Source organism: Pseudorca crassidens, chromosome 19 (assembly GCF_039906515.1).
Source record: "Pseudorca crassidens isolate mPseCra1 chromosome 19, mPseCra1.hap1, whole genome shotgun sequence".
NCBI classification, from domain to species: Eukaryota; Metazoa; Chordata; class Mammalia; order Artiodactyla; family Delphinidae; genus Pseudorca; species Pseudorca crassidens.
Genome location: NC_090314.1, coordinates 56,326,365 through 56,342,166, shown reverse-complemented (window position 1 = coordinate 56,342,166; position 15,802 = coordinate 56,326,365). Strand labels below are relative to the sequence as shown.

Sequence of the window (15,802 nt, the reverse complement as noted above, 5' to 3'; positions counted from 1 at the left end):
ACTCCCAGAAACTAGGAGACAGGCCTGGGAGAGCTCCTCCCTCAGAGGCTCCGAAGGAGTGCAAGAAACTCCCAGAAACTAGGAGACAGGCCTGGGAGAGCTACTCCCTCAGAGGCTCCAAAGGAACCAACTCTGCCGATACCTTGATTTCAGACTTCCAGACTCCAGAACTGGGAGAGAAGAAATTTCTGTCGTTTTAAACCCCGCGGTTTAGGGTAACTCATTACGGCGGCCCTAGGAGATTAATACACCTCCTCCCCAAGCCCTGACCATTTCAACAAGGGTGTGTGATGGCTGGCTCTTATTTTTAATTAATTAATTAACTAATTAATTAATGAGGTTGTGCTGGGTCTTTAGTTGTGGCAGGCGGGCTCCTTAGTTGCGGCTGCCTCTCATTTTTGATTCTCAGTTAAACCATCCTGTGTTTTTGAATAATTTACATTTCAGGACTTCTCTTCTGGGCCCCTCTGCCTTGGGCCGTGGTAAACCTCATGGATACAGTCTCCTCCCTGACTTCAGCCAGCTTTCCCACCAGGTTTGCTCTGCTGACCTCCAGTGGGGCCGACTGGGTGCCTTTTCTCTCACCTTCACTTGGGCGGGCTGCTTATGCTCTGAGGCCCAGTGACATGTCATTAGCTGAAAAGAGTCTCAGAAGGCTAATGATGTTTTCTCCTGCTTTGTCCTCTCTTCTCTGTTGATTTCCTGAAAATAGACTACCTATTTTTTAAATTTATCTTATTTATTTATTTATTTATTTTTTGCGGTACGCGGACCTCTCCCGTTACGGACCACAGGCTCCAGACGCGCAGGCTCAGCGGCCATGGCTCACGGGCCCAGCCGCTCCGCGGCATGTGGGATCCTCCCGAACTGGGGCACGAACCCGTGTCCCCTGCATCGGCAGGGTGACTCCCAACCACTGCACCACCAGGGAAGCCCTATTTTATTTATTTTTATTTTGGGCTGCGTTGGGTCTTCGTTGCTGCGCGTGGGCTTTCTCTAGTTGCGGCAAGTGGGGGCTGCTCTTTGTTGCGGTGTGTGGGCTCCTCATTGCGGTGGCTTCTCTTGTTGCGGAGCACGGGCTCTAGGCACGTGGGCTTCAGTAGTTGTGGCACGCGGGTTCAGTAGTTGTGGCTCGCGAGCTCTAGAACGCAGGCTCAGTAGTTGTGGCGCATGGGCTTAGTTGCTCCGTGGCATGTGGGATCTTCCCGAACCAGGGCTCGAACCCGTGTGCCCTGCATTGGCAGGTGGATTCTTGACCACTGCGCTGTTAGACCTGCGCGGTCTCCTAGGAGTTTCGACTCGCCCAGGAAACAACAAGAGTCGGAAGTCGATGCAAAACGCAAGAGGTTTATTGAAGGCCGGTGCACCGGGGTTCCTTGGTCCTCACGCAGGAGGTCGAAGAAGGAACCCTTTTGGGCGCGAATATGTCAGTTTTATAGGTTCCCACTTCCCCGTATGTAAATTATAGATTTGGTTGTGTTCTCCTGCTGATTGGTCCCGGCTTAGGCTCGGACCAGAGAGGGAACTTGTCCCCAGCTGCCTGATTGGTCTTTGACAGACACCTTTTTTACATTTTGTTATCTCCCTCCTTCTCCCCAGCTGTCTGATTGGTCTTTGACAGACACCTTTTTTACATTTTGTTATCTCCCCTCCTTCTCGGAAGGGGGCCGGACATCCTGGAAATTCACCCATTGTCTAAGAAGCCCCTATTGTCTGGAGAGTTCTTAATCATTAGCTGGAACAATGTCCCTCGAGTCCCACATTCCCCCCTTTTTCTTGTGACTATTGATTCCAATCATGGAATCTCAACCGTCTGTTCGTAAACTTTGGTACTGTTGTCTTAACATTAGAACTTGTACAGTACTGATACGTTCTCTAATAAATGCTATCAAGCGATTTAGAACACATGGTCCAAAAGTTAAAATCAACAATAAAACAATAAGAGGTCCCAACAGAGTAGAGATTAAGGTGGTAAACCAGGGGGACTTATCAAACCATGATTGAAACCATCCTTTTTCGTTCTCTCTCTCCCTTTGCCTTTTATCTAAGCGTTCCCTTAGTTTATCCATGGTTTTGGTAATGGTTCCTGAATGATCAATATAAAAGCAACATTCTTCTTTTAGAGCGGCGCATAATCCCCCTTCCTTAAGAAACAGCAAATCTAGGCTGCAACACCATTTCTGAAAGTGAGGTGAGTGATTCCTTTAGTTGAGTTATGGAACTTTCTAATGCTCGAAGGTCGATGTCTACAGCCTGTCTTAAACTTGCATAATACTGGGGTTGTTGTATGAGGGCTGTGGTTCCTGTTCCTATCCCGGCAGATATTCCTAGTCCTAGAAGGACAGCCAATGTGAGGGTTACAGGTTCTCTTTTGTTTTTTGTTTTTCCTACATATTCATCTAAAAAGGATGAGTCTGAATGGTAGATAAGTCTAGGGACTAATTGCACTAACACACAAAAGTCAGCTGAAGTATTAAGAACCTCTAAAGAGACATAAGGGGTGAGCCCCGTGTTACATGTCCACCATCCATCTTGAGGAGGTACAAGATATCCTGAGCCTGAAGGGAGGCTAAAATCATGACAAAGGTGTCTATGGGACTGGGGAGGTGTTCCTATACAAGTACCATTTCCAAAAACCGAGGACAGGGTTAATTTACTGTTCCCTTCTTGCTTCCATCGACATTGGTCTGAGGAGGTAGAATTAGTATAGTTGGAGCTATATCCTATAGCATCATAATAAGGGGGAGGGGCAGCATAGCAAAGCCAACATGATTTTGTAGCCTCTGGGTTTGTAGCATTGAGAACCGTAAAGGCTGCCTGCACCAAAGAAAGCATCCTATCCTGAGGAGTCCCAGGCTTAACTGTGGGTTCTTTGGATCCAGAGGTTTCATTAGCCTCATTCTTTGTTGACGTAGTTGAAGGGGCCGGGGGAAGCAAAGGGGGGCCAAGTATGGGATTTGGGCCTATTGATATAGGAGCAGGAGTCTCAATCTTTAGCTTAAGGGTCATTAATATTCCTAAATCATATCCCCTCATGTAAAATCTAACGCCCCAAGAATGACCATTTATCCATTTTTTTATCTCTTTTTCCGGGATTACTAAAGGAAATTTTAAGGGGATGACACCATCCTGAACATTTACTCCGGTGTCCGGTATCCTCATTATGAGAATAATTAGCCGTTACAGTAATAAAATCCCAAGTTGAGGTGGGTTTCCAATTAGTATCCCCGGTAGTTTCACATCCCCAGCTTTTGCAATAAAAGTTTTCAGTTCCACCACATTTATAATTCAGAGATCAAGGGCGGTGGAACCCGGGGCATACGTAGAAAGTGAGGATACCAAGCATCATTCTTTTGCCTGCATTTTTGCAACCCGGCCCAAACCAATCAGTTTCCGAAACTTTGGAAGGGGCAGTGTTCATATCATGAGAATCTTCTGTATCCCAATAAGGTGCTCCTATAGCCAATTTACAAACATCAGGAAAAAGATCTGGCCACCAGGTCCAGGGGGGTGCAGTATGACTAATGGACCAGGTTACATCTCCAGTCTGAGAAATTACCTGCCAATTTAAACGTTGGGGGAGGTGAGGGCTAAAATCACTTACAGTCAGTAAAGGCAGTAAAACCAAAATTATAAGTCTTAGCTTCGTAGAAGCTTGAGTTTGAGCGGGTTGTCGGTTCTTTGGGCCCGCCATCCTGATGATGCCGTCGCTGGTGCAGCCTTCACATGTGAAGCATGGATCCAGGCAGCGATGCCGTCCACTTTTATGGCCGTTGGGGTGGTGAGGAGGACGGTGTATGGTCCTTTCCATCGAGGTTCCAACGTCTGGGTTCGATGCCGACGGACGTATACGGAGTCTCCGACTTGGAAAGGATGAGTTTCTCCCGGTGTTCCCGGTTGGTAGGCCTTGGCGAGTTGGGACCATATTTCTTTCTGGACCAATTGGAGTCCCAGTAGCCTAGCATATAAGTCAGTGTTATTTTGACAATCAGGTTTTATTTCTTTTCCTAAAGTGAGGAGGGGAGGCGGGGCACCATATAATATTTCAAAAGGAGTAAGATGGTATCGGGAAGGTGTATTTCTAACCCGGAATAGGGCCAAAGGAAGGAGCACCGTCCAATCGGTACCGCCAGTCTCCAAGGACAATTTAGTTAGGGTCTCTTTTAGAGTCCTATTCATTCTTTCTACCTGACCTAAACTTTGGGGTCTATAGGCACAATGTAATTTCCAATCAGTCCCCAAATATCTGGCCACATCCTGACTTACCTGGGCGACGAAGGCTGGACCATTATCAGACCCTATTACCTTTGATGCTCCAAATCGAGGAAAAATTTCTTCTAAAATCTTCTTGGCTACTACAGCAGCTGTTTCTTTCTTTGTTGGGAAAGCCTCTATCCATCCTGAAAAAGTGTCTACAAAAACTAAAAGGTATTTATTACCGTACCTTCCAGGACGCACTTCGGTAAAGTCCACTTCCCAGTAAGTTCCTGGGCGGTCCCCCCTGAGTCTCTTTCCAGTTTCAAGTTTCCCTTTGTGAGCATTTACCTGTTGACATGGGACGCATTCCTGCACAATTTGTTCAGCTAATTTTGTCATTCCAGGGGTTTCGTACCCGGCTTTTTGTAACAAGGCTACCATCTTTTTAGTCCCCAAATGTGTCCATCTGTGCATCTGTTGTAACATGGATTCTGCTTGCTGAGGGGACAAAGTTCCTTTTGTTGTGGCCGGGATGATTTCTTCATCGCGGCCTGGTTTTTCAGGAACTTTATCTGACAGTCCTAAAATGACTTCTCCCGATGCTATTTCTCGGGCCACTTGGTCAGCCATATTATTTCCCCTAATTATTGGGGTATTTCCTTTTTGATGTCCAGGGCAGTGGATGATACTGACTTTAGTAGGAAGCATGAGTGCAGTCAACAAAGCCACGATTTCGTCTTTGTTTTTAATTTCTTTGCCACCTGAAGTTAGTAGCCCTCTCTGTTGGTAAATGGCACCGTGGATATGAGCGGTAGCAAACGCATATCTACTGTCTGTGTAGATGTTTACTTTTTTATTCTCTGCCATCTCTAATGCCCTCGTCAGGGCAATTAATTCAGCTCGTTGGGCTGAGGTCCCTTGTGGTAGCGCCGCTGCCCATATGACTTGTTTTCCGTCTACTATGGCTGCCCCAGTTCGACGCTTACCTTCCTCCAGGAAACTGCTCCCATCCGTGAACCAGGTGAAATCAGCATCAGGGAGGGGCAGGTCCATCAGATCTGGCCTACTGCCGTGTGCTGCGGCTAGTACTTCCTGACAATCATGTATGATGGTGGAGCCTTCCAAGTCAGGATCAGGTAGCAAGGTGGCTGGATTGAGTCCTGTGGCTGGAGCAAACTTGATGCGATCTGAGTTTAGCAACAGGGTTTGGTAATGGGTCATCCTGGCATTAGTTAGCCACCTATCCGGTGGTTGACGGACTACATTTTCCAGGGCATGAGGAGCTGTTATCGTTAGATTTTGTCCTAAAGTTAGTTTGTCAGCATCTTTGACTAGAACGGCCACTGCAGCGATTATCTTTAAACAGGTGGGCCATCCTGATGCCACAGGGTCCAATTTTTTTGACAAATAAGCAACTGGGCGATTCCAGGGACCCAATTTCTGAGTCAATACTCCTTTTGCAATGCCCTTATTTTCGGCCACATATAAATGAAAAGGTTTGGTTACATCTGGCAGTCCTAGGGCTGGAGCTGAAAGTAAAGCTCGTTTGATTTGGTCAAAAGCCCGTTGTTCCTTATCGCCCCAAACGAAAGGAGTGCTGTTTTTGGTTAGGGGGTACAATGGGGCTGCCAGCTCAGCAAACCCTGGAATCCATAGTCTACAGAATCCGGCCGTCCCCAAAAATTCTCTAACCTGCCTGGCGTTTTTGGGAGCCGGAATTTGGGCCACCGTATCCTTTCTGCTCTCCGTGAGCCATCTTTGCCCCCCTTTTAATAGATACCCCAGGTAACTGACCTGTTGTTGGCATATTTGTGCTTTCTTGGCTGAGGCTCTATATCCCAGGGTTCCAAGTTCCGTTAACAGTTTTTCAGTACCCTTGATACAATCTTCTTGGGTCTCAGCAGCTAATAAAATATCATCAACGTACTGGAGTAATGTTACCTGGGGATTTGATTCTCTATATAATGCCAAATCCTGATGGAGGGCTTCATCAAAGATGGTCGGGGAGTTCTTAAATCCCTGAGGTAGCCGTGTCCATGTCAGCTGACCAGACATTCCCGATGTTGGATCTTTCCATTCGAAGGCAAAGTAGGGTTGGCTCAGGGGAGAGAGTCTTAAACAGAAAAAAGCATCTTTAAGGTCCAAAACAGTATACCACATATGTTGAGGTGGAAGAGTGCTCAGGAGGTTGTAAGGGTTTGGAACTGTGGGGTGGAAGTCTGCCACCCGTTTGTTTACCTCTCGTAGATCCTGCACCGGCCGATAATCATTTGTTCCTGGTTTCTTTACCGGCAGGAGAGGGGTGTTCCATGCTGATTGACATCTTATTAAGATGCCCAAGTCTAGTAGCCTCTGTATATGGGGACGGATACCGTCTTTGGCTTCTCTACTCATGGGGTATTGACGGACCGTTATTGGGGTGGCAGTTGCCTTGAGTTCCACTAGCACCGGGGGCCGATTTTTGGCCATCCCCATTCCGGCAGTTTCTGCCCAGGCTTGCGGGAACCGAGTTACCCAATCAGTAACATTAACTCGTGAGGATGAAGGCTGCTCGTATAATTTATATTCATCTTCTAATTTCATAGTCAATATTTGAAGTAACCTTCCCTTATTATCAGTTATGGTGGGACCTTCTGGCTGAAAGTGGATTTGAGCCCCTACTTTGGAGAGTAAATCTCTTCCCAGCAAAGGATAGGGGCATTCCGGAATAATCAAAAATGAATGGGTTACTCGTCCAATCCCAAGATCTACTGTCCTTCGTGTGGTCCATGAATATTGTTTATTCCCAGTGGCTCCTTGTACCCATGACCTTTTAGCTGAGATAGGACCTTTTGAGTGGAGAAGGACGGAGTGCTGGGCTCCGGTATCTACCAAAAATTGAACAGGTTCCCCCTCCACTTTAAGAGTTACCCGGGGCTCGGGGAGAGGGTTCGAGCCCTGACTTTCCTAGTCTTCTTTCAATGTTAAGATTTTGTTTTTGGTTGGCCTTCCTCCATTCTTTTTCTTAGGGCATTCTCTCGCCCAATGTCCTTTTTCTTTACAGTAGGCACATTGGTCCTTGTCTAATGGCCGCCTTCTGTCTGCCGTTCGCCCTTCCTGCCTATTTCTATCCCCTATATTTCTTCCTCCAACCACAGTGGCCAGTATCTTACTTAAATTCCTCTCCTGTCTCTTATCCCGTCTTATTTCATGGGCTTCCTGCTCTTTCTGCTTTCTTTCTTCCTTCTCTTCCTCTGTTTCTCTTTTGTTATATACTTTATCTGCCTCTTTTACTAACTCCTGAAGCGAAAATCCCTGCAAGCCATCTAGCCTCTGTAATTTCTTCTTAATATCAGGGGCCGCTTGATCTATGAAAGCCATTGCTATAGTAGCCCTATGTCCCTCCGAAGTTGGATCATAAGGGGTAAAGCTTCTAAAGGCTTCCATTAAACGTTCCAGGAACACAGTTGGCGATTCCTGGGGCCCCTGAGTTACTTCCCTTACCTTAGCCAAATTAGTGGGCCGTCTGGCCGCTCCATGGAGACCCGCCACCAGAGCCTGGCGATACATTTTCAGGCGCTCCCTACCTTCCGGGGCATTGAAATCCCAGTTTGGCCTGACGAGTGGGAAACCAGTATCAATCTCGTTAGGCAGCTGGGTAGGTTGCCCATTGTCGCCTAATACATTTTTTCTGACTTCTAAAAGAACCCGTTGCCTCTCCTCAGTTGTTAGGAGAGTCTGGAGCAGCTGCTGACAATCATCCCATGTGGGCTGGTGGGAGAAAACAAGAGATTCTATTAAAGCGGTAAGGGCCTGTGGATTTTCGGAAAAAGTTGGGTTATGCATTTTCCAATTATAAAGATCTGCAGAGGAAAAGGGCCAATATTGGAGAGGTCTATTCCCTTGGCCATCGGGGGGGCCATATTCTCTAAGAGGTAGGGCAGTGGAGTCCGGGGAGATAGCCCTCCGGCTCCTAGTGCCCACTGAGGGACCCCTTTCTTCTTCCATCATGGATGGTTCCCTTGGTGCCGAGGGCAGTGGAGCTGGGGGTCCTCTAGGTGGTAGGGGATTCGGGGCCGGAGGATAAGGGGGTGGGGAATCCAAAAGCAGCAAATCGGACTGCGGGTCAGGATAAATCGCCTTCGGTAGATCCGGGGCGTCGGGTAGCTTCTCCGTGTTGGGGTTTTTCTTTAAGGCTAATATCTCCGACGCTGCTGATGTATGCGCGGACGTACCTGTTGAGGAAACAAAGGGCCGGACCCACGGAGGTGGGGAGAGAATTAAATCTTCCCAGACCAAGACATATGGTACTTGGTCTGGATGTCCGTGGGGATCTATATTAAATATCTTAGACTTCAGCAGCTTAATCTTGTCTAATAAAAAGGATCCTTCGGGGGGCCATCCTATCTGAAATGTTGGCCATTCAGAGGCACACAAAGTCTGCCACTTTCCTTTCTTTACCTCTACCGAAAAATTATGGGCTCTGGCCCGAACTTCGGTCCAATAGCTTAGGGTAAGGGAAAGAGGAGTCGTCATAGTTTGTCCCATTGTCGTCCGTCAGAGAAGAAGAATAGACCACAATACAGAAACAGTTAAAACTCCACGAAACACATATACGTATGGGCCACCGCGAGCTCGCTTCAAAACCGAAACTTCTTCAGATGGCAGTTATCACCAAGGGAACTGCCGAAACCGAGTGAAGGGGAGACAGAGTTTGCCTCTCCTTCCAGATGAGCCACTAGGGCGTCCCCTAGGGCTCATGGACGCCGGCTATTAGCACGTCTGCCTAGCCAGAGGTCCGATACAGATTCCATAATAAGCCGATTCTTACGGCTTTCCTCCGATAATGGCCCACAAAGAACAAGGGACAAACAGACAATCAAGCTCGAGCTTACCTGGTACCTCCAACTCCCGATGTTCTTGTGGTCCGGGGCGAGTGGAATCCCGGACGAGCCCCCAAATGTTAGACCTGCGCGGTCTCCTAGGAGTTTCGACTCGCCCAGGAAACAACAAGAGTCGGAAGTCGATGCAAAACGCAAGAGGTTTATTGAAGGCCGGTGCACCGGGGTTCCTTGGTCCTCACGCAGGAGGTCGAAGAAGGAACCCTTTTGGGCGCGAATATGTCAGTTTTATAGGTTCCCACTTCCCCGTATGTAAATTATAGATTTGGTTGTGTTCTCCTGCTGATTGGTCCCGGCTTAGGCTCGGACCAGAGAGGGAACTTGTCCCCAGCTGCCTGATTGGTCTTTGACAGACACCTTTTTTACATTTTGTTATCTCCCCTCCTTCTCGGAAGGGGGCCGGACATCCTGGAAATTCACCCATTGTCTAAGAAGCCCCTATTGTCTGGAGAGTTCTTAATCATTAGCTGGAACAATGTCCCTCGAGTCCCACAGCGCCACCAGGGAAGTCCCTGTGAGTCGTTTCTTTTTTGTTATATTCACTAGTTTGTTGTATTTTTAGATTCCATATATAAATGAGATCATACAGTATTTGTCTTTCTCTGTCTGACTTATTTCACTTACCATAATACCCTCCAAGTCCATCCACGTTGTTGCAAATGACAACATTTCATTCCCCTTTGTGGCTGAGTCGTATTCCATTGTGTGTAGGTATAAGACGACACAAGTTTATCTGCTCACTGCTCTGGAAGGCAGACATCAAAATCAAGGTGTCAGCAGAGCATGCTCCCTCCGGAGCCTCTAGGGAAAGGTCCTTCCTCACCTCCTCCAGCTTCCGGAGGCTCCAGGTGCTTCTTGGCTTGTGGCCACATCACTCAATCTCTGCCTCCCAAATCTCCCTCTGCCTTTCTCTCTCTCTTTCTCTCTCTCTCTCTCTCTCTTTTTTTTTTTGGCTGCACTGCAGGCTGGTGGGACCTTAGTTCCCTGACCAGGGATTGAACCCACACCCTTGGCAGTGAAAGCACGGAGTCCTAACCGCTGCACCGCCAGGGAATTCCCCTGCCTTTCCCTTATAAGGACAGGTGTCATTGGATTTAAGCCCAACCTGATAATTCAGGATAATCTTATCATGAGACCCCTGGTTTAATGACATATGCATAGAGTCTTTTTCCAAATAAGGTCACTCGCACAGGATCCGGGAAGTGGACAAATATTTTGGGGGGGCCACCGTTCGGAGAGTGAGTGTGCTTTGGGGTGCAGCTGCAGCTGTGTTTCTGAGCTGTCCTTCCCCCCCAGGACTCTCTGAAAGGTGGACTGTCTGACGGCCTCTCTCTCACATCTGCAGGCTCTCCCTCCACCCCCAGCACATTTTCCTCACCTTGTAAACCACTCCCAGTCTTGAACACAAAACAAACTGAAGACCCTTCTTCTTAAGACTACTGTCCCTGGAACTCCATTCATCCCATTTTTCCTCAGCTCCCGGATGGTCCATAAAGGCAGTCCATGTTCTAGGTCTCACACCGTGGGCCTCCCTCTGGGCTCTGCACATTCTGAATCTGGGCCTGCCTCTGGAGGGGCTCCTGTGACCATGACCGTGGCTGCTGGATGGAGCCCGTGGGATCCTCCATCTCTTTACCACGTTTCCTGGGTTGGAGCCTTACCCTCCCGCTGGCTCTGTAACAGCTCCCAGCTGGGGACACGTGGGCCAGCCAGGGGTCTGTACCAGTGGAGAGTGGGTCTCAGCTCAACCCCTCACTAGCTGCCTGTTGAATTTGAGCGAGGCACCTCTGCTCTGGGCCTTGGGGGCTCAGGTGGCCGTGGAGGCCATCGGATGGTGGAGGTTGAACAGGACCAGTTGGCAGGCGCGCTGTGACTTCCGCGGCTATAGGGGCTCCTCCAGGGGAAGGTGATGAGGGCTTCCCTTCTCTCCCAACTCTGCTCCGAGGGTGAGACAACGGGGTGGGGGATGAGGCCCAGGGTCTCTGAAGCCCTGGGACGTCTTGCTCAGCGCAGCCTCGTCCTTTCAGTACGGCTGAGGTTTCTTCCTGGGAATCTCCGTCAGCAACTGGAAGGGCCCGGCTGGCAAGCGCTGGGGAACGAGGCTCCACACCTGCTGTCTCCTGGCTGGAGAGAGGGCGCAGCTCTGCCGATGAAATTCTACGTGGATTAATTAAAATGGGAGAAAGCATTTCATCGTTGGATCTTGTTACGGAGGTACCAGAGCCTCTGTTTTGGTGGTGGTGGTGGGGAACGTGCTCCAAGCCTAGGTTTTTTTTTGTTTTTTTTGGCCAGGCTGCGTGGCTTTCGGGATCTTACTTCCCTGCCAGGGATCGAACCCGGGCCCCGGGCATTGGAAGCTCAGAGTCCTAACCACTGGACCACCAGGGAAGTCCCAGCCTGGGGGTTTATGGTAGGGGAGAAGCTGGTTGCCTGCCTCACTAGAGGTGTGGTGTTAATCCTTAACGCCAGAAGGGCAGTGCCTTCATGGGGGAAGTCTGCAGGGGAAGCTTTAGAAAGATCCCCCCATGCACAGTGGGCAGCCTCACATTCCTTTCTTTTTTTTTTCCAAAGACGGCAGTCCTCCAGGGCAGCTTCCCCCAGAGAGGGCAAGAAAGGAGCAGGCAAGACAGAAGCCACAGAATTTGTGTAACCTAATCTTGGACATCCCATCGCTTTTGTGTTTTCTACTTGTTAGAAGCAGGTCCTTCGGTCCAGCCCACGCTCCAGCAAAGAAGATTCCACAGGGACACAGAGGTGAGGATCATGGGGCCATCGTCGGAGCCGCCTACCAGTTCACAGCCTATGGGAACGAATATGTGTCAGGGGAGTGTGACTTTGGTTCCGTGGGAGCTATTAACATCCACAGATTTATAGGTCAGGAGCATGCTCTTCCTGGCTATCTGGAAGAGAGAGACCCACTCGGTGGCCCATTAATTTATTTGACTTTATCATATTGTACACTTTGCAAACCACTTTGCTTCTGTCTGTGATAGAAGTTAAAATCCAGTTAAAATCCGCAAATTACAGATGTGTATAAGAGCAGGTAGCTGCACATATAAGAAAATGCCAGGGACTTCCCTGGTGGTCCAGTGGTTAAGACTCTGAGCTCACAACGCAAGGGGCCCGGGTTCAATCCCTATTCGGGGAACTATATCCCACATGCTGCAACTAAGACCCGGTGCGGCCAAATAAATAAGTAAATAAATATTAAAGAAAAGAAAAAGAAAATGCCAGCTCTCAAATGTCAGCATGAAAAGTTGTTTGTCAACAGTTGTAGGTTTGCAGATTGGGGCTCTGCCTGAAAAATGGGCAGGGGGAGACTCCATCCTCTAGGGGAGCTCGGCCAGACCCACGTTGATGCTGCCACCGGATCGTGCTTACCCTGGAGAAATCAAGGTCCTAGACAGTGGTTTCTCTCCATTGCCACTTGTGGTGGAAATGACTCGGCAAGGCTCAGCTCTGGCTAGAGGGGACCACCCCACCGAATGGGCCAGGCCAGCTCCTTAGGCCACTGGGCAGAGAACTGGGGGAGGGTGAGCAGGAATCAGGACACTCTCTTCCTTTCCTGAACAAGGACATATTTTAAAGCAGCTTAGAATCCTAGGAAATTACAGGGCATGTGGTCCCATTCCGTTCAACTAAAGGGGGCCCTGGAATGACTACTTTTGATCGGGAACTTCGGCCAGGTCCTACTTCTGCTTTTTTATCTCTTCCTCCTCCCAAGATCTACTGCCCTTTGTGGGGAGCCCCACTCCGCCTGGCTCTTCCGGGCGTGTGATGTATTAGCAAGTGCATGGATGTGGGACAGGACAGACCCTTCAGGACCCTGGCCTCACGACTTCCCAGCTGTCAGACCTCAGTTTTCCCATCTATAAAGTGGGGATAATACCACCTACTTCGTAAGGTGGTATGAGGGTTAAATCATCTATGCAAGAGGTTGGCAGAATTACAGACGTATCACAGTCACGTGAAGTATTGGGCGTCTCCTCTCTCCTCCCGTCCCCCACGACAAAACAAGAAAACCAGAGCTTTTCTTCTGATATGGAATGCTGACTGTTTATGTGGGCTTGCTGTGGAGGGGCATTCCTTTTGTGCGGCAAGTGTGGGGAGTGGAAGTATGTGTATGTGTTGGCGAGGTTGGGAGGGTAGCTCACAGAGATGGAAAGGACAGAGTGCTGCTCTGATTCGCATTTCATTCCAGGAGTGTCTCCTCGTAAATGATGATGCTATAGGGATGCAGGGCATTGATGGATCCCCCTCCCTGCTGGCGGCCCCAAGCAGCCTCCCTGGTCCCTTGTGGGGGGACAGTGGCGAAGGAGCCTTACAGAGTGTTACGGACTGAACATCCCTGTCCCCAAACTCACAGGTTGAAGCCGCAGCCCCCAGTGTGATGATAACGGGAGAGGGGGGCCTTTGGGAGGTAATTAGGGTTAGATGACGTCACGTAGATGGAGTCCTCATGATGGGATTGGTGCTCTTACAGGCAGAGACATCAGAGCTCGCTCTCTCCACCATGTGAAGACACAGCAAGAAGGCGGCTGTCTACAAGCCAGGAAGGGAGCTCTCACCAGACCCCGACCATGCTGGCACCCTGATCTTGGACTTCCAGCCTCCAGGTCTGTGAGAATATAAATTTCTGTTCTTTTTTTTTTTTTTTGCGGTACGCGGGCCTCTCACTGTTGTGGCCTCTCCCGTTGCGGAGCACAGGCTCCAGACGCGCAGGCTCAGCGGCCATGGCTCACGGGCCCAGCCGCTCCGCGACATGTGGGATCTTTCCGGACCGGGACACGAACCCGTGTCCCCTGCATCGGCAGGTGGACTCTGAACCACTGCGCCACCAGGGAAGCCCTAAATTTCTGTTCTTTAAGCCCCCAAGTCTATGACGTTTTGTTATGGCAGCTGAAGAGAGAGCCTTCCAAACTGCCCCTCTGGAAGCTTCTGCCTTGCCCGGTGGCAGCTCAGTGTAGTTACAGGATGTCATCTGTTGGAGGCTGGGACCCTTGGATGGATGAGAATGCAACCTTCTTAGCAGGAGGTTGCTTGTCATTCAGCAGAGGTCAGGGGTGAAGGACAGTATCTGATTGGGTCTAGTCCCTGACCTTTGGTGGCGTCTCATGATTGAGAGAAAGGCACAAAGGTCGATTCTGAGCCAGGGCGAGGCTGAATAGCAGTCTTTGGGCAGCGATTGGACTATGTTCTTCCAACGGCCACCTGCAAGTTCTGTTCCTGCAGAGAACCTGAGAGCCCCTTGAGGGCTCAGTCAGGGAGGACAGCCACCCATCTTGGATGGAAGAGAAGTCCTCCCCAGCCTGGGGGGCTGCCCTCATCACTGATCCCTGTGGATTCAGCAAAGACCCCCAGAGAGTGGTCTCTCTGTCCAGCCCCTGTCATCCAGGGCCTCAGCCTGCTGAGCCCTGGGGGCCATCGCTCCCCACCTCTACACGGCCACATCAGCTCTGCACCTCCCCCAGAGATGTTCCCTTTGTTGCTAAATTTATTTTTGCCTTGTCTGTGCCCAATTATGCTTATTTTCTTCCACCGCTTGCCTCTGAGCAGGGGCGGAGAAGGGAACGAAAAAGGGAAACTGATTTGCTCTCATTGTGTACACCGAATGCACATTTTCTTTGTGAGATTTAAACGTCTGGGGGTCTGAGCTTTGAAAGTTTGTCTTAAATGGTCTAATTGCTTGGTCTCAATCCTGGCTTGGCGTTTTGCATTTGGCACTTCCTGGATTTGAATCTGGAGAGACAGTGGGGGGGCGGGGCCGGGGGGTTGCCTAACTGATGGATATTTTTAGCACATCAAAGTTTGCTTTTCTGGGTCAATTCTATCCTGTCTCATCACCACCTTCCAATCTTGTCACTTCCCATTGCCTCTAGGACCTGGTACGAGGCCACCCCCGTGCTGCTGAATTAGCTACAGGATCAATGGCACAAGCCTGACAGCGTCCCCAGAGAACCCAGGGGCGCCACCCAGCCCTGTGCCCAGGGAAGGGGGTGCACGTTTATCGAGCTCCTGTTTGTACCAGAGACTAGGGACCAGGGGCTTCATTTAAGTCACCCATTCTCAAAGTGGGGTCCTCACAAAGCTCCAGGAACTTTTCTTTACACAAGCTGACCAAATGCAGAAACAGACATGAGAATCCAGCTGCCTTCGGGTACGCCAGACCTTAAAGAGAGCTGCACTATTGTAAAACGATGCCTTTCTTTGCGCAGAAATTGTGTTGTATTGGAAACTGGAGTTTTTTTCATTAAAAAATGTTATTTATGCTAACATGTCATTGCTTTCTTTTTCTTGGCCACGCTGCACGGTTTGCAGGATCCTAGTTCCCTGACCAGGGATTGAACGCAGGTCCCCTGCAGTGAAAGCACAGAGTCCCAACCACTGGACCACCAGGGAATTCCCTATTATTGCCTTTTTTTTTTTTTTTTGGTTGCCCCTCCTCACATGCGGGGATCTTAGTTCCCTGACCAGGGATTGAACCTGCAGCCCCTGCATTGGAAACACGGAGTCTTTTTTTTTTTTTTAAATAAATTTATTTATTTTATTTATTTATTTTTTGGGCTGTGTTGGGTCTTTGTTGCTACGCGTGGGCTTTCTCTAGCTGCCGTGAGCGGGGGCTACTCTTCGTTGCGGTGTGCAGGCTTCTCATTGCGGTGGCTTCTCTTGTTGCAGAGCACGGGCTCTAGGCGTGCGGGCTTCAGTAGTTGTGGCACATGGGCTCA

The 15,802-nt window shown here is 49.5% G+C and overlaps 2 long non-coding RNA genes across 2 annotated transcripts; one reads left to right on the top strand and one right to left on the bottom strand.

The window, feature by feature from the left end:
- Nucleotides 1–1,327: 1,327 nt before the first annotated feature.
- Nucleotides 1,328–9,567, bottom strand: LOC137211625 (uncharacterized). Its single transcript, XR_010937163.1, has 2 exons — nucleotides 9,072–9,567; nucleotides 1,328–3,958 (listed from the first exon to the last, which is right to left on the bottom strand). It is a non-coding gene; the product is annotated as an uncharacterized lncRNA (long non-coding RNA).
- Nucleotides 9,568–11,180: 1,613 nt separating this feature from the next.
- On the top strand, nucleotides 11,181–15,312 carry LOC137212566 (uncharacterized). The gene is made up of 3 exons (XR_010937531.1): nucleotides 11,181–11,831; nucleotides 13,561–13,693; nucleotides 14,957–15,312. It is a non-coding gene; the product is annotated as an uncharacterized lncRNA (long non-coding RNA).
- Nucleotides 15,313–15,802: the final 490 nt, after the last annotated feature.